Source organism: Bubalus bubalis, chromosome 5 (genome assembly GCF_019923935.1).
Source record: "Bubalus bubalis isolate 160015118507 breed Murrah chromosome 5, NDDB_SH_1, whole genome shotgun sequence".
In the NCBI taxonomy this organism is placed as follows: domain Eukaryota; kingdom Metazoa; phylum Chordata; class Mammalia; order Artiodactyla; family Bovidae; genus Bubalus; species Bubalus bubalis.
In genome coordinates, this window is record NC_059161.1 from 39,789,731 (window position 1) to 39,811,280 (window position 21,550).

Sequence of the window (21,550 nt, forward strand, 5' to 3'; positions counted from 1 at the left end):
TTAATCAGAAGTCCTATAACTTAGGTTTTTTTCACTAGTTCATTCGTCTTTTCTTGATGTCTTTTCTCCTCCACATCCAGCTAGTAGCTCTGAATTAATGTAGTTTTACTGAAATCCATATACATTGTTTCTGCTAAAACAGTCTTTTAAGTTTGGTGATATCAATAAATAAAAATACTGCTAACATTTTTAAACCTTTCTTGTGGATGTTTACTACGTCATACGTATTTTACATGTATTATCTCATTTAATCATCATGACAGCTTTTGAACACCATCTGCTTAGGGCGGTCAGCAGCCCTTCTTTCCCAGAAAGATTTAGAATGCATCTGGAGAGAGATCGTTGCTAGTCCCAACCCCAGCTTTACGTCTGGTACTGGTCTTTAATCTCTCATTCCGTGTGTTGTAAAGAAACAGGTTGTGGAAGGCTCTTGTCAGATCCTGGGAACATGAAAGAAACAGCACACCCCACGGTAGTGACACGGCCCTGTCACCACCCTTCACTGAACCATAAAAGCTATTCAGAGGGGCTGGCAGCTGGTGAGCGACTGTACTTAGATCCTGGGTGCTGATGGGTGTTTTGTAGTTTCCAAGGGAAGTTGCTGAAAGTTTTCTTATCTTGACACTCCAAGGGCAAGAGGTCTCTCTTCAAAGAGAAGCGCCTGTTTCAGAAAGAGACATGGAAAGAACATAAAATCTCAGATCTTCCCCAGTCCTGGAGAAGACGTGGGAAGGAGTGCTGTGGTGGCCAGTGTGAGATGAAACTGAGCATCTGCAGAGATCAAGAAGGGGCTCCCAGAGCCCTGCCTGGTTCCCACGTCTGTACCACAAGGTCAGAGGGCAGCCCTGAACGTGAGTCATCTCACTGCTGCTGCTTAGCTGTGGCCCAGAGCAAGTTTCTCCCCCTCGGTATCTCTGGGGTGAGATTCCTCTGACTCATGGAATAGGACTGATAATGCCTGCCTCGGCGGGTGGTTATGTGCCTTAGGTGACATAAGGTTTATAATGCGCTTAGCTGACTTGGGACGTGTATAATTAGGGCTCCAGAAATGGCATCTGAGTCAGTATATACCTCTCTGAATATGGGATGCTAAGCATAAGTGATGCGGGGGTTATATCTTCACCTCTTGCTTGTTCCCTGTCCCTGAAAACTTGCCGACCACTTGCTATGGTGGTGAGACCAGAAAGTCATACGCTATGCTGGGTTTTTGTCTCTCCCCTTCTCTTTCTTCACACAAAATAGTGAAATCCAGGCCCACAAACCTGTGCTTGTCACACGGTTGGAATTCTGGGTGGATGAACTCACCTGGGCTCTCAGCCCTTGTGTACCAGAAACCCCACTGGAAAAGGTGTGCAGAGGCCACGAACTTGCTCTGAACCCGCCTGTGGAAGAGCAGGTGATCCCAAACTATTGTTAGTGTCTGCTGTAAATGATATGCCTCTGGGTTCGAGCAGAGTTCAGCCAAAAGCCCCACATGACATGGAAATCTGTCCTGGAGCCAGGTTTGTCGGGTAGAAGTTATGTAGCAAATGTCTCCAAACTTTGGCATCTGTTGTCTGCCAAGGGTAAGACAGCCGAGGATGATGGAGGGCTTACAGGAACGTGGACAGGGCATGCGACCCTGTGACAGCTGACACACTGCTTCAGGCCACTTTTGCTCATCCAGCTCTCCTGATAAACAGCTTTAAAAGCATTACGTGGTTTGGAAAGCATTCTTCAAAAACAGTTATATTTTCCAGACGCATGCCAGTCCACTGTTTAGTATTGTTGAAGGGTTTTGAGTTGTACAATCAGATCTCCCTTCAGTGGGGCTCTTGGAACTGTGAAGGACTTATCTGTCTGACTCCTGCCAGGGCAGTCTCACAACAGTGTTATCATGTTGGTCGAGTTCCCCCAGGTCTCTTTAAAAAAAAAAAAAAAAGTGCTCTTGGGTTCAGGACTAGAGTTTAAAAAGAAAGACTCTTTCATCTCTAGCTAGGCATGATGGGCTCTTTAAAAAAATACTGCTTTCATCATGCACCCCTTGGTTCATGGTTTCTGCATAATGAAAGTAGGAAATAACTTTAGATATTATAAGGCTTTGAGCCTTTGAGAAACTAGCTTTCTCTAGAGTATAAAGATTCATTTCATAATTCATTTCAAAACTCATCTTCCCGATGCCCCTATTTCCAGAAATTTAGCTCCTTTAGGAAATTCTGGGTGTCACTGGGCAGGGGAAGTGGTTCATAGGGGAATGGACAGTGCCAGGATTAGGCAATGCATATGGATCTTGAGCTGACATTGACCATGCTGTTGTTCACTCAGTCGTGTCTGACTCTTTGTGACCCTATGGACTGAAGACCACCAGGCTCCTCTGTCCCTGGGATTCTCCAGGCAAGAATACTGGAGTGGGTTGCTATTCCCTTCTCCAGGGGATCTTCCCAATCCAGGGATCGAACCTGGGTCTCCTGCATTGCAGGCAGATTCTTTACCATCTGAGCCACTAGGGAAGTCAAAGTCTAATATACCACAGGGTTGTTTTGTTTTTTTTTTAAGTTCAGTGAAAAGATTCATAAGATTTTATTCTTATTCCAAAAATGCAATAGTAGAGCTGACAGAATGGCCTCGAACATTATACTGATTTATTGCGTTGAAGTGACACCAACTCACATTCTTTTACTACATCAGTGTAGGATCAGTTCTTCCTTGATTCACGTCTCTGTGATCAAAATAACTGATCTGGATGTTCCCTTTGGGCGCTGGAGGCAGCATGCCCTCTTGAAAGAGAACAGGATTGCGAAGCATGAGACCAGAACCCCGATTGCAGTCCTGACGCTGCTTTGCTTGGTGGCCTCGTGCTGCTTTTCATCCCCTTCTCAGGTCGGTCCTCCCTCTTCCAAGGGAGTGAGCATCAGCCCTGCCCTGATCACGTCTGCACAGCTGAGGAGTAATGCCCTGGAAGAATGGCACAGAGGGGGCTCTCTTAGGGCCAGAAACTGGGCACTGGAATGAAGAAAGCCCAGGAAGGACATTTGAGAGGCTGATAATGTTTTCTAAAAATAAAAAGGCAGTAGGTGAATGTGAGGCCACGTGTACCTAAACCATCCCTGAGCAGCCCTGGGCCAGCCCGAGCCTAGCAGGCTTAGCACTGCTCAAGTCGGATACATCTCATCTCCTGTGACTTGAAACCTGTGGCCGAGCCTGTTCTGTCACCACTTCAGCCCCCTTCTGATTCCACCTCTGGGGACACGCAAGTGCCCCCGAGTGATGGGCCAGGTCATGTGTGGGGGGTGGTGGTGAGGGCAGCCTGCAGAGAACCCCTCGTGAACAGACCACTTCCCATCTGTTTAGTCATCATCAAGGTACCTGAGTATTCACAGTTTCTTTTAGCCGGTGGCCAAGAAATCAATGTTTAAAAAAAAATACAAAACCAAAACCCCTCAACAGAAGCCATTTTGCCCCAAGAATGGATGTATATGGTGTGGGAAAGCAAATCTCAAAACATATTTCCTTTTTAGTTTCTAAACTAGTATCAGCCTAGTCCTCCTTAGCCCTGTCCACGACACTAGAATAAACAGTCCAGAAAATACAAAGGAGAGAAGTGTGTACAGCCGGCTGTTTGCCGATGGCAGCTCTAGGCATGCGTATTGGCTGTTCCTGCTGCATCCTTTTTGTAAGCAGCTTGTGTGCCTGCATTTTTCCCAATCTGACCTTGTTGTTTACTTATGATTTGTCTGTCCCTGAAATCTGGTCATCAAAGTGACCCTGAGATGGAGAAAGTCCAGCAGGAAGTAGGGGCATCCAGGTCACTGTTGACAAGTTCTCAAAGTCTGTCCTGGTTCATAATTGGGTCTCATTCTCAGGAATGGATCTGGTTTTCCAAATTTTAATATATCAAAGAATACTGATGCATCTGGGCTCATGATGGGCCAAAACGAAGCCTTCGGGAGCCCTTCTGTCATGCACTGATACCTGATGGAAGCTGGATTCTTTTATGAGTATTTGTGTAACCTGTGATAATGTGTGTGCAAGTGCTCTGTAGGTTGTCTTGGGAGATGTGAGGTATTATTATGACGAAAGATTTAATTGAACCCTGCTCTTGTATATGAATAAGTAGAGACAGATTAAATGGATTACACATTTTTCTCAAGGATTTCCTAAACAGCCTACCTAGCTTTTTCTTGCCTTTTCTTTTCCTGACTTCAGTGGTTCTCTATAACCTTTATTTTTAACGAACCAGAACAAATAGTACTCAGTAGAAAAATTACCACTGAGAAGAGGGATTCTCAGTAGCAAGAGACAGTTTTCTGTGACCCATTCATTCCATGGCACTTCCCATCTACTTAGAAAAAAGGTGCTGGAGGCTTTGGAATGACAAAGTCATTAGCTCATCTCTAAACACCAACATAGTGAATAAGGAAGCATTGTGAGAAAAGTGCCAAGACTGCAGTTTCCATTCAGAAACACATGGTTACCTTGAATCAAGAAGCACAACTTTCACCTTCAGATTGAATCAGGGTCTGATGGGAAATAGGCCACTAGCTTCAAGAGACTCTGTTGAAGACATCTGCCTCTACCCAGAACTGCAAAGTGCTTTAGTGTCTGTCTTGCTGGTGTGGGATTTCGGGGTTTATTTTTAAACAAACTTGGGCCCTAGACTAGTGTTGTCTAACAATGGCTGAAAGGACAGAACTGGGCTGAAAGCACTGATAAAGTCCCCTCAAAGGCTTTCCTACCTGAACCTTTCATTATGTCTTCATGTGGGTTTGGGTTTGGGATTCCTTCTATTTGTGCCTCTTACTCCTCCTCCTCTCTCTATTATGCTTGGACCTTGGTTAGAAGAGTTCTATTGATCAGCTCAGTTACCTCCTTTTATAGGTGGAACAACTGAGACAGAGAGACATACATGATGAACTGTGGACTCACCTGGCTCATCCCTTGGAGAGCCTGTTTCAGCCTGGGGATGACTGACCTTCCAGTCATTAGATGGTATCCTCTAGAGACATTAGGGGAGTGCACTCCTCGTGGGTTATGCTCTAAAACTTGTTGAGCTCACACCCTTCATAGTAGTCAGATATTGATGATCACAGATAAGAGCAAATGGGCAGACTCCACGGGTCTAACACAGGGGACCTTCTCCTGCTTTATTCCAGGAGACCCCATCCAGGGTGGGCACAGCCGCTCCACACGCGCATGCGTGCACACACATTCTCAGACAGTGCGCCCATATCCCGCCGTGGTAGCCAGGGCCTGAAACATACGTTTACTTTTTCCTGTTTCAACCTTCAAAATCAGACCAGCTACTTCGAGTGTTTACGTTCCCGCCCCCCGTGGGACCTGGCAAGCCCGGAAGATGCCCTGGAACTGGGGCTCCTTTTGATGTCTGGACTGTGTGAGGGGCCCACGCGCTCCGCGGTACCCGGGTCCAGGGCTTCCCGGGAGGGGCGCCACAGGAGGGCTTGGCTGCCGCTTCAGAGAAGGGTTATCAGAGATCAGACCGCAGATTTTGCTTTTGTGAGAACAAAGTGCGACCGTCCATTCAGGAGCAGCGCGGGGCCTGTACGGAGGGGCCCAGGGCCCGCTGGGATGGGGTTTTACACTTGGGCTGTCCTTTTGCCCTTCCACTGAACTCTTTTCATTTCAGTCATGAGCAAACAGTCAGTGCCTGAACTAACAACCCCGCAGTCCTCCGGAGCACGGCTGGCTTACAGTACCGAACAAAGGGAGGGAGGGCCGCGTGGGCCGGCCCAGGCCGAGGAATGCGGCTTCAGGGTTCTGCTCCATAAATTTAACCAGCACGACGAAAAGGAGATAATATGAGCCTTCGTGATGATCTGAAGGGGGAGGTTCTGTGTCCCATTGATTGCGGTCTGGCCCAGGGCCAGGCCCAAGCCTGACCGACAGTTGAACCGTATCGTTAAGGCGTGTAATACAGCTTGTACTACCGCCAATGAGTACATATCCACAGGGCAAAAGTTTATAAAGAGCTGAGGCTGTCCTGTTTAACCCTCTCACACGGCATGTAATAGACCCAGCTGCCATTCAGAACTTGCCCATCTGAGGTCAAGCAGGAAAGCCAGCACGTTTCTTTTCTCCAAGCAGGGCTTTTCAGGACTGGGGAGAGGGAAGAGGCACTCTCTAGAGAGGGTCCCGGCGCCCGATGCTTCTCTCTGGAGAAATGAAGCTGCCTGCCTCCTCGCCTCCTCCCCTCCTCCCCTCCTCCCAGGCCAGAAATGGGACACCTTAGTGCTTTATTCAAAGTAGCTCTCTGTTTGCAGGATAATGTTGCCAAAGGAAGCGGGGCTGACACAACAGGAAACCTACCTGTCTCTGAGGAGGAGGCTGTGCCGGTGGCAGAGGCGGTCGGATGCCACCGGTGTGGGGTGGAACACTCCCGTGGAGTCGCTGAGACTCGGGATGGTTCTGTTTCCTTTCCCTGCCTCCCAGCCTCCTTGAAGCCTACTGACAGCCTCACTTTCTGGCTCTCTACTCCAGAGCCTGATTGCTAAACCAGAGCAGGTGGGAGGCTGTCCCCATGAAAAGCTTGTTAGCCCAGCCTGCTGCCTGTCAGCTGCACACCACCCTCATCCGGGAGAGCAGGACCTGGAAAAGCCTGGTCCTTGCAGTAATGCTGCCCTGAGTCGATGGACAGACCAACAAAGCACTGGTCTAAGTACAGTCAGAAGGAAAGGGCTGTCTGTCTTCAGACACCCGAGGAGAAGCATTAAGGGAGCAGTAGTTTAGTCCTAGCCATCAGCCGTCACATCCTTTGGCTGTACAGGGAGCCTGCCTGTCCTTTGTCCATACCTTCCAGCAAGACATGCATTTCTGTCCTTCCAGAGAACTACTGGTCTGCAACGGACAGGGCATCGTCAATGGATACAAGTGGGTAAATTGAGGGTGGCTTAGTGGCAAAGAACCCACCTGCCAATGCAAGAGATGCAGATTCAGTCCCTGGGTTGGGAAGATCCCATGGAAAGGAAATGGCAACCCACTCCAATATTTTTGCCTGGGAAATCCCATGGACAGAGGAGCCTGGTGGGCTGCAGTGCACAGGGTCACAAAGAGTTGGACACGACTGGGTGACTAAACAACAAAAACAGCACAATGGAGTTGAGGCACAGAGCATTTACACAACTTGTTTAAGATTTCGGAGGTAATGAGAAGGGGAACTAGACTTTGAAAGGCTGAATGCAGAACACACATTTCTAACTTCTGTGCTACTTCTGGATCATTTCGTGGTCTCTCCCATCAAAAAGCCCTATGATTTAAACCTGAGTCCTCTTACCCAGTCTCAGATCCACTTCCTACTGATTCCTGAATGTGGAGGGTAGGAACTGGATACTGCCTATAACCCAGAATATCTGGGGAAAGACACTATTGTAGTTAGTGGGGAGGTGTTCTTTACGCTAGGCTTCCCAGGGCTACCCAAGTGGCGCAGTGGTTAAGAATCTGCCTGCCAGTGCAGGAGCCTCAGGAGATGCTGGTTCAATCCCTGGGTCAGGAAGATCCCCTGGAGAAGGAAAAGGCAACAGTATTCTTGCCAGGATAATTCCATGGACAGAGGAGCCTAATGGGCTACAGTCCATGGGGTCTCAAAGAGTTGGACTCAACTGAGCCACTGAGCATGCTGCACACATGCTCTTTACCCTGGACCTCACGGCCTGAAGTGTGCTTGTCACAGTCTCTCACCCCTACCAGCTTAACCCAGAGGTGGCAGACAGCCTGCCTGGAGAACCAAGCAGCCAAGTGTTGTGTCCAGGAGCTGTGCTGCCCTTGGTCCTCTCTTCTGCATATCAGGCCCTCCCCAAATGATGAACCACTGTATCCTTCCAAGTTCAGAATTCTCTGCTTTCACAACATAGCACTCACACGTGCAAGTTCCAACTTGTCTTTGCTCTGCCATCCAGCCAAGTCCACCTTCACCAGCTGGTGGCCTGGCAACTCTTGACTGGGACACAGTACAGGAAGCCATGGAAGGAGATGAGAATATCTAAGTATGTGCACAGAGTACTATGACCTTCTTTTGGTGGCCAAGGATAACTTCTGTTTATTTTGGTGTTCAGGGTCCTGAAAAAAGGTTTCTAGAAGTAGAAGAGACTATGGGGCTGGCTACCTCTGAGATAGCCAGACAGCCGTCCTATCTAGTTAGGCTTGTGTAATCAGGGTGCTTTAAAAGCCTAGAAACAGGCTCTGGTAGTCCCTGGATGGAGCTAACTCCATGGTTTGGATTCCATGAAATGATTGCTAAACCCAGGGTTTAGCAGACCTTGGTGCTGGGCTGGATGTCTTTTAATGGGCACATGTTTGGGGGTTCTTTTTGTCATGTACTTGAGCTATTATGGCATCCAGGAGCTATGCTATGGCTGGCCTTTGGGAATATGAAGAGAGAAGTCCTAGAGGGTAGGGAGTGCTCAAACTACTGCACAATTGCACTCATCTCACACGCTAGTAAAGTAATGCTCAAAATTCTCCAAGCCAGGCTTCAGCAATACGTGAACCGTGAACTTCCAGTTGTTCAAGCTGGTTTTAGAAAAGGCAGAGGAACCAGAGACCAAATTGCCAACATCCGCTGGATCATCGAAAAAGCAAGAGAGTTCCAGAAAAACATCTATTTCTGCTTTATTGACTATGCCAAAGCCTTTGACTCTGTGGATCACAATAAACTGTGGAAAATTCTTCAAGAGATGGGAATACCAGACCACCTGACCTGCCTCTTGAGAAATTTGTATGCAGGTCAGGAAGCAACAGTTAGAACTGGACATGGAACAACAGACTGGTTCCAAATAGGAAAAGGAGTACATCAAGGCTGTATATTGTCACCCTGCTTATTTAACTTATATGCAGAGTACATCATGAGAAACGCTGGGCTGGAAGAAGCACAAGCTGGAATCAAGATTGCTGGGAGAAATCTCAATAACCTCAGATATGCAGATGACACCAGCCTTATGGCAGAAAGTGAAGAGGAACTAAAAAGCCTCTTGATGAAGGTGAAAGAGGAGAGTGAAAAAGTTGGCTTAAAACTCAACATTCAGAAAATGAAGATCATGGCATCTGGTCTCATCACTTCATGGCAAATAGATGGGGAAACAGTGGAAACCGTGTCAGACTTTATTTTTGGGGCTCCAAAATCACTACAGTTGGTGACTGCAGCCATGAAATTAAAAGATGCTTACTCCTTGAAAGGAAAGTTATGACCAACCTAGATAGCATATTCAAAAGCAGAGACATCACTTTGCCAACAAAGGTCCATCTAGTCAAGGCTATGGTTTTTCCAGTGGTCATGTATGGATGTGAGAGTTGGACTGTGAAGAAAGCTGAGCACCGAAGAATTAATGCTTTTGAACTGTGGTGTTGGAGAAGACTCTTGAGAGTCCCTTGGACTGCAAGGAGATCCAACCAGTCCATTCTAAAGGAGATCAGCCCTGGGATTTCTTTGGAAGGACTGATGTTGAAGCTGAAACTCCAGTACTTTGGCCACCTCATGCGAAGAGTTGACTCATTGGAAAAGACTCTGATGCTGGGAGGGATTGGGGGCAGGAGGAGAAGGGGACGACAGAGGATGAGATGGCTGGATGGCATCACTGACTAGATGGACGTGAGTCTGAGTGAACTCCGGGAGTTGGTGATGGACAGGGAGGCCTGGCATGCTGCGATTCATGGGGTCGCAAGGAGTCGGACACGACTGAGTGACTGAACTGAACTGAACTGAAGGAGTGGTTCAATTATAGGAAGAAATTCTGTTGCTCTTTTGAATTATTTTGTTCCGTTTAGAGTGATTAAAGATGCCATGAGGTGGCCAGATGATCCACGAAGTGAAATTTATAGAGATTGTTATCTGCAGAGATCTTAAGACCGAGCACTAGAAAATTCCAGTGCTTTATGTAGCATGCAGAAGGAAGCCTGGTCTGAGCAGCTTGCATCTGAGCAATCCTTCGAAACGGCAGCAGCACAGAGCAGCGACTCAAGAGTCACCTCTTGGCTTATGTGTGACTCACCTTCCTTTGGCAGCATTAGGGGTGTCAAAGGCCTACCGGCTTCTCTTCACCCCAAGGAACTTGTTCTTCAGAAAGCCACATGCCTGCCCTCTCTAACTGCCTCTGCCCCCAGGTCCAGAGGGAGAAATAGTCCCTCGGTGGACAGGAGCGGCTAGAAGAGGGGTTGTGTTTTTGTGTTAGCATGGCAGGAAGCAGTGCTGTAGCCTCTGCTTCTCTGGACAAGCCCCCTGATGCACCTGCTCCTCTCAGAGGCCCAGCAAGGCCCAGGCAGGAGGACCAGCGCCCACTGCTGACTGGTCTGGGCTGCTGGCAGGCTTGTGTCCCAGAGCCCAAAGAGGCCAACTGCAAATGCCCGTGATGGAGCATAAGCAGTGGCTGGCCCCAGACTGGGGTAGGAGGGCTGTTTATTCTGCTACCCGCTCTGTCTGAAAGGGTCTAGCATCTTTTCCCTCTGCCTCCTTGGCTCTCAGCAAGTTCTAGCACGTTTTCAATCCACACTTTTTCCACTCCTGTAGAGGAAAGCCCCAGGCCAGTGACTCACGTGAACTCGGTCTCATTGGCTCTTGTTTCCTAGGAGAGCAAATGCTCAGAAGGTGCGGTGCAGCTGTGACCCAGGGCATGGGTCTGAGTTTTATGAAGGCTCAGAAACACACCTGAGACGACCCCACGCCCTTTTCTTTCTTTCATATTTTTGATTTCTCACCACCGGGACCGTTAAGTCTGCTTTCAAAGTGGGAATAGGAAGAGGAGAGGAGAGCATTTCAAAGGAAAGCTGATTTGGTCTCTGAACCAGCTTGTCTTCTAGGTTGTACTTCACCCTGATGAGAATCAGAAAGGACAGCCTGTAAGCCCCTGAAATGCAATTTCCAGTGAAACACGAACTTCACTCTAGTGGCTCTGCAGCTGGAGAGCCTCAAAACTAGGTCCAGATGTTCTCTCTCCCCGGGTTAGCAGGAAGAAGGTTTGGGGCAAGCTGTGGGGGCAGAGTGCTTTTGCTTTTACCCATTCTTGGAGTGCCTGCTTTGCAATTGGTGTCCTGCCTTCTGGGGCTCTTTAGGGTAAGTGCTTTGAGCACCTGGGTCTGTTTTGGTCCCGCCTAACCCACGCACCACCCCCTGCGCCCCCACCTCCTTACTCTGAGCTAGCCATTTACCACAAGCAAGAGTGACCTCTCTCCTGCTGCTCAGGTTCAGAAAGCAAGACAGTGCTGGAAAAGTGAGTGAGATGTGCTAGAAAGGAAGTCCCCTGCAGAGGACCCTCAGGTCAACAAAGCAACATCCACGGCCCCTACCACCATCCAGTATAGATAGCTCAGGGCCAGGCCTCCCGGTCCAGAGAGAAGTGATAGTAATGGCTAGTTCATGGCCTTTCCTCTGAAGAAATCTTCACTCAGGAAAAAAAGCCATTCCAGACGAAGATGGGCCGGTCTCACTCCTTAACTAGCCTGTACCCAACCCATGCTTGTCTACAATATGTGATCGTTGCAGTTGGTACTCATGCTTTGCTTCTTGAATGTACTTTAGACATTTTGGTGTTTATGCCTGACTGCTCCCTGAATCATCTTTTTAAAAAGTATTTCTATCTTATGAGTTTAAAGATATGTACAAACCTGAGCTATTCTCATATCCAAACAGTATATGAGCCCTCATAGTGTATGAACACTTCCAAGATAATTCACCTTGTGTGAATTATTTCTATAATTCTTACAGCAAGCCAATGAGATAGGTACTATTATTTCTGTTTTTAAAAAGAAACTTAAAATAACTCAATCCTGCTGCTGCTGCTGCTGCTGCTAAGTTGCTTCAGTCGTGTCCAACTCTGTGCGACCCCATAGACGGCAGCCCACCAGGCTCCCCCGTCTTGGGATTCTCAAGGCAAGAACACTGGAGTGGGTTGCCATTTCCTCCTCCAGCGCATGAAAGTGAAAAGTGAAAGTGAAGTCACTCAGTTGTGTCCGACTCTTCGCGACCCCATGGACTGCAGCCTACCAGGCTCCTCCATCCATGGGATTTTCCAGGCAAGAGTACTGGAGTGGGTTGCCATTGCCTTCTCCGAACTCAATCCTACTTGGCTGTTAATAATCACCAAAAGGCTCATAGTGGTGCCCTGCCAGATACCTTAGTATGTATGTATGTACATGTGCACACACTCACGTACAAATACATATGTATATGTGACGTTAGATGAATCATAGAAGCACAACTGTTGATGGCCTAATAAGTAAATTGTTTTTAACATTATGTAATATTAGTAAGTCATTTTCAACATTTTCATAATACTAAATTGCACAAATACAACAATATATTGGGTTGGTCCAAAAATTCATTCAAATTTTTCTGTCAGGTGTCATGGAAAAACCCAAACAAACTTTTTAGCCAACCCAGTACTCAGCTAGCCCTTTCGTGATGGATGTTTCTAATTTTTTTGCCATCATAAGCATCTTTTACATGTATATTTTCACATGTGTGTAATTCTCTCTTTTAGGGTAAATTTCTAAAAATAGATTTGCTGGGTTAAGGGTAAATGTATTTTCTCCTTTGGAACGCATTACCAGATTGCCTTCTAGGGAACTGAAACACCTGTATTCCCACCCTGTGTGCTTGAGAAGACCCTTCTCTCTGACCCTCCACAAGCTTTGGCTGTTCATTCATTCATTCATTCATTCAGAATTCTTTTGAGAAGTTTATAATGTAGATGCTGTATTACAAGCAAGGCACTGTTACTGTTTGAGTCTCTGCTGATCTGAGAGGGAATGTTTTCAGTGATACTACTTGTATTTCTTCTATCACTAGGTGTATTGCATCATCTTTTCATCTTTCATTTGGCCACTTAGAGTTCTTCCTTTGTGAATTAAACTTGCATATTCTTCACCCCAGTCCTTTTTAAACACTTGAGGTCAGAATTTGTCTTCCTTTTGAATATGTTTGTTTTTGTTTATTTGCATCTTGTCTCGATCCTACCCTTCCAGTAGTAGTCATCTTACCAGTTTATCATTCACATTGGTATATATCTTTCTTCTAAATATTAATAAAATTTAGATGAATCACTTGGCAAATTCTATTAATGAAGTTAAAGTGTGCATCATGACTATAGAGAACTGACACTGCTTACTGTCCTTCAGTCCATTGCTTTCCCATTAAGAATGAGGCATCAGCCAAGCTACTATATAGAGCTCAGGGAACTCAGCTCAGTGCTCCGTGATAACCTAGAGGGGTGGGACTGGGGGGAGGTGGGAGGGAGGATCAAGAGGGAGGAGATACATGTATTCTTATAGCTGATTCACATTGATGTACAGCAGAAACTTAACACAACAGTTATATTCCAATTAAAAAATAAATTTAAAAAAAGAATGAGGCTTCAATCAGATGTTTTTAGATTTTATGTGGGGTGGTCTACTAACTGACTTTTGTCTCATTTATTTCCTCTTTCTTCTTAGTATTGGTTTACCACCAGTTCCTGCTGTAAAACTTGGCAGGTTATTACTGATGCTATACATTGCTGTATTAATAAAAACCTTGCTCTGCCTTTGGTCAGGGCCCTACTGGAAGACAGGGGCCTTGCCAGGAACCATGTCCTCTGCAGTGTGTAGAGCCAGGCCTCCTTAGCTCTCCCATCACTGATAACGTGGTCTAGGTACAAACACCTTATCTTCCCAACTGGACTGTAAGCTTCTTGAGATCATATTATTGCCTTCTTTGGTGTCGCTCCAGGATTTTCAGATTGCTTAACACAGTGATGAACTCAGAGTATGTATTAAAGAGATTTCACCAACAGTCATGCTGATAAGAAGTTTACCGTGTCTGAGACTAATATAAAGACCTAAGATCAAGTTGGATTTTGCCACTTACCAGCTGAATGGCCTTGGACAAACTTCATAATCTCTCTCAGGCATGGTTTTCTTCTCTGTGAAATGGACTGCTAATAAAACACATCCTTAGAAGAATCTTGTGAAGCTTAGAGTCAACACTAAATAAATGCAGCCATCGAGACAAACTGTGAACCCCGGGGGTCCAGCACGGTTAGTCTTAGTGTCTTCTCACCTAAGATTGAAGGGGAAATGCAGATGTAAGAGAGCAGGTGGAGGTGGCAATCCGCTGTTTTTCCAAAGAGTACCCATAGAGGTTCACATGCTCCTCTGCTTTAAGACCCCATGTTGAGTCTGAATGTGGTTTTTTTTCCCCCAAACACAGAGCCTTGCAATCATTCGGGGACTCACACGATGCCACAAGTTTAAAATGTGCCAGTTTCTTCTTATGCTCTGCCAGTTTTCTTAGTGGTAGCACAAGCGCCTGCACGCATGCCTACAGATGTGTATGTATACATAAGCGTGCGCGTGTGTAAAATGCTTGGAAGAAGTAAAGACAGGATCAGATTTTGCTTGGCAGAGCAACTAACATCTCTAGTAGCCTCTAAGCGTTTTCCCAAATGGGCTTTAATTGGTTTCCTTCTGTTCTATTTTTATTTTGTAGTCATCTTAATGTATAGGGAGCCAGCTCCTTCAAATGAGACATTTTATCATTAAAACGTGTTATTTCGTTTAACCGCCATGCACCCGGCTTCACCAGCACCGATGGATGACTGGCAAGGAGGGGTTCTGAGTGGTGGTTCTCCTATGACCTCACCGCAGCTGTGACCCACCAGTCTGCGCTGCACATGGACCCAGACCAGAGCAGGCTGGTGGCCAAGTGTCAGACTGCACTGTGGGCTTGGCCCCTCCTCACCTGCCCCCAGTGGCCCTCGGCCCCACTGTGGCCTGTGGCATGAAGGCCCTCCTGGCCCACGTCGGCCTCGTGTACTGATTAGACAGGAATCAGCAGATCTGTTGAGTGCGTGTTTAATGTGACACAGATGTGAAACAGGCTGCAGATCTTTCTGCTTTACAAATTTTCAGCTTTTTGCATTTCATCAGTGTTGCTTATTATTTACAGAATGTAACTTGAGACAGCAGAACAGATTGTAATTTTTAAAAAAGGTTTGGGGTGGGGGGGCGGGTGATGGGGCCGCAGGGGATCTGGGAGGAAAAAAAAATCCAGTAGTGTGGAATGTTGTTTGCTGTCCAGACCAAACAAACCAGTTTTCCAAGGGTTGATGGACTATGGCAATCCGTCCCATTCATGTTCACACCGGCAGCACTTAATTATAAGGCAGCTTGACCTTCTTATCACCAAATAAAGAAGAATCTTTTGTTACCAGGTTGAACGTCATGGGAACAGGCAGAAACATACCCCTTGTTGAGGGCACCGAAGGCAATCACTTCACTGCCAGCTTGGGTTCTGTTTCCTTCCTGTCCAGACAGAAAGGACACCTTTGAACCGAATCCCCATTTGGACACATATATGTTCTCCTTGCCTCATTCCTGCTCTGGCTTTATACTCAGGCATTGCAGCAAGAGCCAGAACAAAGAACAGTGTCTTCCTCAGCCTGAGAAATCCATGAGTGTCTTGAGGGCATTGGAACGCTAGGCCAGAGCCAGTTCTACCCAAGTTGAAAAGGAAGGTGCTGTCTCTTGTTCGCAGAGGGTAGGTTCTCCAAGAGGTAGCCTTGATTCTGAAAAAGCTCAGGTTAAATTTGAAGACAAACCATAAAAAAATACCCACTGGTCAGAAGGAAGATGAGAGAGAGTAAGTGATATGTTTCTAGGTCAACAGAACCTAAGACTTGGGACTGAAATAATGAAAGCCACACAGTAAAAACTGCTTTGGAGAAGATCTCCATGGAATTTGAGCTGGTGCACAGAGTTGATCGCCTTGGTCAGAGGTTCTGAGCTGCTTCAGTGCTGAGTGTCAACCCTGGACTGGACCATCTGTAGGGAGCCAGGTCCCTGGCCCGTTTCCAGAGTTCCAGGCCCCACTGCTCTTTTCCTTCCTGGAAAAGTACAGATGGTGCCTGGTCCCCCAGTACAACCAGGCAGCTGTCACTTCCAGTTGTCACTTCCCCCCACCCTGGGAGAACATGACCTGGTCAGTAACTTTCTAGTGTCTGTCCATGGGGAGATGATCAGCATTCCTGTGCCAGGAGTTCCTGGGTTGTTACCAACTCCCAGCCCTTCCCCTGGCTGGGCGAAGAGGAGTACCCCAATGGGCTGCCCCTTCTCAACCCCCCAACCCCCTTCAGAAGCGGCCCCTCTGGCTCCCCTGCTCCACTCCTGCACGGGCTCATGCCTTCAGTCTAGTTATTTAGCATCTGTGTGTGTGTTGAGCTGGGGTACAGCGAAGGGGCTGGAGTACGACTCACGGGAGAGACAGAAAGCTCTGGTCACACTGGGCTTCCATTCAGGTCTCACCACACTCTCCAGACCATGACTTGTTTCGAGCAGGAGGCTCCTCCCCAGAAAGGTTGGTGCCTGGAAAGAGGGTATGTGCTGGCTGGCTCTGCGACCCTTTCAGGGTCTCAAGTCCAACCGCAGGGCCTGAAACACACCCTGTTTATCCCTGTGAGTGAGGAAGCAGTACGTAAACTTTCTTTCTCACGAGTTGCTGATCTTCAGTGTCCTCATCCTTTTTTGAAGCATCTTTTCCTGGTCCCTCTTTCTTCTTTTCTACTTCACCTCAACCAGTACTCTCTGTTCAATAGTAAAAGTTTGTATGAAACTTCCAGTCTGAGTAAACAGTTTGAAGGCAAACAACCAGGGACTTCCTTGGTGGTCCAGTGGTTAAGAGTCCACCCTGCAATGCAGGGGATGCAGGGTTGATTCCCGGGTCGGGTAACTAAGATCCCACATGTTGCAGAGCAACTAAGCCCATGCACTGCAACTACTGAGTCTCCATGTCACAGCTAGAGAGTCCTTGCATCTCAACCAAAGGTCCCGATGACTCAGTGAAGATCCCATGTGCCACAGCTAAGACCCAGTGCAGCCAAATAAATAACCAAACAAGTCACAAAGCAGGTCCTCAGAGGCTGCAGCACCCAGACCTGCTTGGTTTTGATCACAGGAGAGGGACGCCCTTCATGCAACAGGGTGGAGGCCTGGGGTTAGGGGTGGGAGTGGAGGCTAAGGACACAGCCTCCATCACCACCCGCTTCAGACACGGCCATTCACTTTTCAGGGGTTGGATGCATTCAGGCAATCTTACAGACTTCATTTAGATAAAGTGTTCTATTTCTGAAAACCTCAGTTATGACTTTTATTAATGGCAATATTCTAAAACTATTCATTCCAATTCTAAGAATTTGACATTTAGTATAATTTACTTAGCTGCTAGATTGATTAGCTCTAGCTGCTTTTAAAAAGTTCTTTAAACAAATAAGGTGCAGATAGAGTAAGTCAGGTGAGTAAACACTTAAGCACTAGTTTCTGTGAAAACATGTATGCATCCAAACATTTGCTGTTCCCCTTATGAATCATTCTTCCATATTCAGTAAGCCATGTTTTCCATAGTGTGCTGTCAGGTTAAAATTTCAAATCTGAGTTTTATAAGTGATGTGTTTCAGTATTTCAAATTGACTTCAGTTCAGTTGCTCAGTCATGGCCGACTCTTTGCCACCCCATGGACAGCAGCACGCCAGGCTACCCTGTCCATTACCAACTCCCAGAGCTTACTCAAACTCATGTCCATTGAGTCAGTGATGCCATCCAACCATCTCATCCTCTGTCATCCCCTTCTCCTCCTGCCTGCAGTCTTTCCCACCATCAGGGTCTTTTCTAGTGAGTCAGTTCTTCACATCAGGTGGCCACAGTATTGGGAGTTTCAGCTTCAGCATCAGTCCTTCCAATGAATATTCAGTACTGATTTCCTTTAGGATGGATTGGTTGGATCTCCTTGCAGTCCAAGGGACTCTCAAGAGTCTTCTCCAACACCACAGTTTAAAAGCATCAATTCTTCGGGACTCAGCCTTCATAATGATCCAACTTTCACATCCATACATGACTACTGGAAAAACGGTAGCTTTCACTAGACAGACCTTTGTTTGCAAAGTAGTGTCTTTGCTTTTTAAAATGCTGTCTAGGTTGATCATGGCTTTTCTTCCAAGGAGCAAGCGTCTTTTAATTTCATGGCTGCAGTCACCATCTGCAGTGATTTTGGAGTCCCCCAAAAAATAAAGCCTGTCACTGTTTCCGTTGTTTCCCCATCTATTTGTCATGAAGTGATGGGACCGGATGCCTTGATCTTAGTTTTCTGAATGTTGAGTTTTAAGCCAACTTTTCCCTCTCCTCTTTCCCTTTCATCAAGAGGCTTGAATGCCATAAGGGTGGTGTCATCCGCATATCTGAGGTTATTGATATTTCTCCCATCAATCTGATTTCAGCTTGTGTTTCATCCAGCCCAACATTTCACATGATGTACTCTGCATATAAGTTAAATAAGCAGGGTGACAATATACACCCTTGACATACTCCTTTCCTGATTTGGAACCAGTCTGTTGTTCCATGTCCAGTTCTAATTGTTGCTTCTTGACCTGCATACAGATTTCTCAGGAGGCAGGTCAGGTGGTCTGGTATTCCCATCTCTTGAAGAATTTTCCACAGTTTGTGCTGATGCATACAGTCAAAGGCTCTGGCATAGTCAATAAAGCAGAAGTGGATGTTTTTCTGGAACTCTCTTGCTTTTTTGATGACCCAGCGGATGTTGGCAATTTGATCTCTGGTTCCTCTGCCTTTTCTAAATCCAGCTTGAACATCTGGAAGTTCACGATTCACATACTGTTGAAGCCTGGCTTGGAGAATTTTGAGCATTATTTTGCTAGCGTGTGAGATGAGTGCAATTGTGCGAAAGTTTGGACATTCTTTGGCATTGCCTTTCTTTGGGATTGGAATGAAAATTGACCTTATCCAGTCCTGTGGCCATTGTTGAGTTTTCCAAATTTGCTGGCATATTGAGTGCAACACTTTCACAGCATCATCTTTTAGGATTTGAAATAGCTCAACTGGAATTTCATCACCTCCACTAGCTTTGTTCATAGTAATGTTTCCTAAGGCCCACTTGACTTCATATTCCAGGATGTCTGGCTGTAGGTGAGTGATCACACCATCGTGGTTATCTGGGCCATGAAGATCTTTTTTGTATAGTTCTTCTATGTATTCTTGTCACCTCATCTTAATATCTTCTGCTTCTGTTGGGTCCATACCATTTCTGTCCTTTATTGTGCCCATCTTTGCATGGAATGTTTCCTTGGTATCTCTAATTTTCTTGAAGAAATCTCTAGTCTTTCCCATTCTGTTGTTTTCCTCTATTTCTTTGCACTGATCACTGAGGAAGGCTTTCTTATCTCTCCTTGCTATTCTTTGGAACTCTGCATTCAAATGGGTATTACTTTCCTTTTCTCCTTTGCCTTTAGCTTCTCTTCTTTTTTCAGCTATTTGTAAGGCCTCCTCAGACAACCATTTTGCCTTTTTGCATTTCTTTTTCTTGAGGATGGTCTTGATCAGTGCCTCCTGTACAATGTCATGAACCTCCATCCATAGTTCTTCAGGCACTCTATCAGATCTAATCCCTTGAATCTATTTGTCACTTCCACTGGATAATCATAAGGAATTTGATTTAGGTCATACCTGAATGGTCTGGTGTTTTTTCCTACTGTCTTCAGTTTAAGTCTGAATTTGGCAATAAGGAGTTCATGATCTGAGCCACAGTCAGCTCCCCATCTTGTTTTTGCTGACTGTATAGAGCTTTTCCATCTTTGGCTGCAAAGCAAATAGTCAGTCGGATTTCGGTATTGACCATCTGGTGATGTCCATTTGTAGAGTCTTCTCTTGTGTTGTTGGAAGAGGGTGTTTGCTATGACTAGTAATTACCCAGTAATTCTTAATAAGAGCATGGGAGACAGACAACTTTTCTGAGTACCTACTATGTGCCAGGGGCTTCTCTGTTGGCTCTGTGGTAAAGAATCCACCTGCCAATGCAGGAGATGTCGATTTGATCCCTGGGTCAGGCAGATCCTCTGGAGAAAGAAATGGCAACCCACTCTAGTATTCTGGCCTGGGAAATCTCATGGACAAAGGAGCCTGGTCGGCTTCCTTCATGGGTTGCAAAAAAGTTAGACGTGACTTAGCAACTAAGCAACAATAACTATGTACCAGACACTGTGCTATACACTCTTCATATATTAACTCAACAGTTGTAACCAAGTAAGTATTATATTCCCATTTATTGACAAGGAAACAAGGGCTGAGAGCAATCTGGTAACTTCTTCAGGATCACTCCACTAATAAGTGACTGGATAGGGATTCAGGTCTGTTTGTTTTTTTCCAAAGCTTCATGTTCTTCCCTGTACCACCATGCTCCTAAATTTCATCCCTCTCTTAAAAGGGATCCAGCTTTTGGGAGAAGTTTGGTCATGTAAAGATTAAAAGAAAGTAATTATGTAATTATTTGCTAGAAATCAATCTGAAAGCAATATGCTTTGTTTAATCAACTTGTTATCATTAACATTTGTACTTAATAGCTACAAAATAAGTTTACCAGGAAGTGTATTTTAGGCCCATGTGAAGCACCTTGGGATTGGCCTTAGAAGTCATAGGTTAGTAGTGAAACTGACCATAGTTTGAGAGATTTCTGTAAGCCTTACACTGAATCAGAATGCTGTGCTTAAACATAAATGAAGCTTGCGTTTATAAACACCTTGTTTTTGTAGTGAAGATGTTGAAAGTTGCAAACCACTTTGTAAGTTGTCAACTGCTTTTTGAAAATCAACCCCAGAATGCATGCAAAAGTTAGTCATTTCAGGAAATCCAAGGCTATCAGGCTGTAATCTCAGTATCATATTGTCCACTTGATTGAAATTCTTTGTAAATTGAGCTTGCCTTACTCCTCCCCCAGCTTCATGAACAGGTAGTTAGTGGACTAGGAGTAAAAGCTCTGAATTAGTCTCATTCTTAGAGTTTAAATCCCAGTCGTCATCTCTGTTGGCATTAGTCCTACCAGCTGTCACAGTTGCAGTGTCATGGAGTCCCCCAAACATGTGTTAGGTTATAGGAAGCCTTGACCCCTATAAACAAGTCAGGTGTGAATCCCACAATGGGAGAAAGCCCAGCCCAGGAAACGTCATCCCCACTGCAGGATGTCAAGTCACAAAAAACTTAACAGCGATGGTCGTGTAATTTCTAACAATTCCATGAATCAGCATCTTTCCCGCATTTTTGGTTATAACAATACAATATGGAATTTTATGTGTTGTTACACACATGATTTCAGAGCTCTAGGGAGAAGTAAGTAGAATGTTGACAAGAAAGCAAGAGGGAAAGGGGAATATTTCCATTTGAAGCAGTTTCCCCAATAAGAAAACTAAGAGAGAAGGACTGGATGTTGGCTCCCGGCCCATCTTGGTTTCAGCCACCGAGGCTAAGCTAAGTTAGGGCCCCTCTCGTGCACGCATGGCACCCTCTGCAGATACTCCATCATCATCATCATCAGTAGCATTTTATTGAGCACTTACTCTGTACCAGGCTTTTTTATAAGCACTGTACACATATTGATTGACTTATTCCTCACAACAGCCCCATTAGTATCCGATTTTACAGATGAGGAGTCCAAAGCTCCAAGAGGTTACACAGCCTGCAGTAGGTCACACAGTCTGTAAACGCTGGAACTGGGCCTTGAACCCTGCTACCATGTTACACTCTCTGTCCTCAGGCT

General features: G+C 45.9%; 1 protein-coding gene and 1 long non-coding RNA gene across 11 annotated transcripts in view; one reads left to right on the plus strand and one right to left on the minus strand.

Annotated features, from left to right (window-relative positions):
• The window catches only part of VPS13D (vacuolar protein sorting 13 homolog D), a 274,134-nt gene that overhangs the window by 227,219 nt on the left and 25,365 nt on the right, over positions 1-21,550 (plus strand). The gene's annotated exons all lie outside the window — the stretch shown is intronic.
• Positions 201-21,550, minus strand: part of LOC102403112 — a 51,220-nt gene continuing 29,870 nt past the window's right edge. The window contains exons 5-6 of one of the 4 annotated variants that reach the window (XR_003109458.3): positions 13,826-14,017; positions 201-661 (exon numbers count right to left, since the gene is read on the minus strand). This is a non-coding gene — a long non-coding RNA (uncharacterized LOC102403112). Of the gene's footprint in view, positions 662-2,795; positions 2,935-10,666; positions 10,796-13,825; positions 14,018-15,398; positions 15,525-16,211; positions 16,321-21,550 lie in introns of those variants that run through there. The other 3 variants (XR_006551154.2, XR_329165.4, XR_006551155.2) reach the window with 3 other exon arrangements.